Genomic DNA, 1,894 nt, shown 5'->3' on the forward strand with positions numbered 1-1,894 from the left:
TGAGCAGAAAAGTTTAAATAAGACACTCCCACGATCTGTCTCCTTTTCCAACACCTTGCTCCACATTTTACAGGGGTGCAGAAGAAATATTGGACATTCATGACTGGTGGTGGGGGGAGGTATAGAGAGAGACAGTTGGACTGGGACTAGAGAAGATAAAAAATTATTCCTCGAAGAGGAAGAAAAGGCCAACGGACACGGGAGCAGATACAGCTTCTCCCTGTAAGCCAAAGAAAGGCAAATTCCAACCACAAAGGGAAGCTACTCTGGTCTCCGGGATTGGCAAAGAGGAAAATGAGTGACAGGACCTGATGTGTCAGGGAAGGAAGGGGAGGGCCGGCTTCTGCGGCACTGCTGATGGGAGTGGTAACTGGGGTCCTGATCTCACGGTTGACGTGGCCCTCACGTGAGCTGGAGCCGACGCGTGCAGACGTCCTTCTAATTCTAGTCTTCGTTTGGTCCGGTTGCACTCTCCCTATCGCCCAGAGGGCGAGAGGGCCTGTGGCCTGGGGAAGGAGGACGAGGTTACTGCCTGGATCCCAGCAGGTTTGTGTGTGGATGGGCGTTGCCAGGGGATCCCTGCGGCGCGGGCAGTGAAGGGTGGAGGCCGAAGGGGAGCAGTTCGCTTTCTCCAAACCCTTGCAGTATTCCTGTCCCTTTCTACAACAAAATGGTGGACCTTGGGGCCGGATTCCAGGGGCGACCCCAGACTCGGGCGTGGTGGGACCTTTAACATCCAGGGCCTTGAATCAGGGAGGGCAGATATTCGGATTCATATCCTGTGTGCTGGTCCATCTACCAAGCCAGAATCTTGAGGCTGTGCGTCTGTCTGACAGTCATTCCCCTTTTCTTTCAGTAGGGCGCTGTGCCATTTGGGAACAAAGGAATAGTCTGCCTGGAATCCCTGCAGGTCAGTGTAAAGCTGGGGCTGTCCCGAGGCCCCGGAAGGACTGGGATGACTGAGGTCCTTGCCTTGACTTGGGCCCTTTACCGACTCTCAAGCAATGTTCCTGCCATTTTTTTTTTTCTTTAGGAAAAAAGGATGTAACAGTGCCTGCAGGAAAAGTGCTTGTCATTGCGGGTAGGGTGCGTTGGGGAGAGGGATAGAAGAGATCGGTTGGTTTTGTTTTCTCCTCGGATTTTCCATATCCCCCCTCTCGCCCCGCCCGGCTTCCAGTGGTTTGAAAGGGGTGTGGTTTTGCTGGGAAAATGGCCGACCGCTGGGGCCGCGGAGGGCCGGAGGCGGGGACCGGGGTGGGGAACACTGCGTAGCGGGAGGGCTGGTGTCAGCGGAGTCCAGAAAAGTGAGGGTAGGGTGACAGACGAAAAGGTAAACTCCGTTGACAGCCAGGACCCTGAATTAGGAAAAGCGGATGTTGGGACTCTCCGAAGTGCTTTTCTGTCCGCTAAGCCATCAGTTTCTGCCTTGTTGCTTGTGTCTGCAGATCTTGGGGCCGGAGGCCAGTCCAACCCTTGGAGCAGGAAGAAACGCAAAGTTGTCAAGAACCAAGTAGGTCATAATAAGGGTGATGGCATTATTTGGGGTGGAGCATGGTGGCGACTGCAACTCGAGTGGGCCCGTGGACCCCTCCACATCTCCCTTCTTCCCTTCTTCCCTACACCATTTCGGATCTTGGAAAATAAATTGCTCTGCAGGTACAAGACAGGGAAGCAAATAGCTGAGAAGGGGTGGGCGTCAAGAGAGTCCAGGGGTTGGGAGGATGTTACTCCAAATTACTGTTTGAGGTACAGTGTCCTTGGTGTTGGTCCGTCGACCAAGCACTCACTTCTGAAGTTTGTCAGTCTTGAAGGTTTAGTGGAAGCAGAAACCGAGGTAAGGGAGGTAAGAAATTGCTCCCGAGCAAAGGTAGTTGGTATAATGACACGGGGGGGG

General features: G+C 53.8%; 1 long non-coding RNA gene across 1 annotated transcript; it reads left to right on the top strand.

Annotated features, from left to right (window-relative positions):
- Nucleotides 1-508: 508 nt before the first annotated feature.
- On the top strand, nt 509-1,518 carry LOC108525940 (uncharacterized). Its single transcript, XR_001884374.1, has 3 exons — nt 509-546; nt 857-910; nt 1,446-1,518. It is a non-coding gene; the product is annotated as an uncharacterized LOC108525940 (long non-coding RNA).
- Nucleotides 1,519-1,894: the final 376 nt, after the last annotated feature.

The sequence above is a fragment of the Rhinopithecus bieti genome, unplaced genomic scaffold (genome assembly GCF_001698545.2).
Source record: "Rhinopithecus bieti isolate Rb0 unplaced genomic scaffold, ASM169854v2 scaffold_43388, whole genome shotgun sequence".
Taxonomy (NCBI): domain Eukaryota; kingdom Metazoa; phylum Chordata; class Mammalia; order Primates; family Cercopithecidae; genus Rhinopithecus; species Rhinopithecus bieti.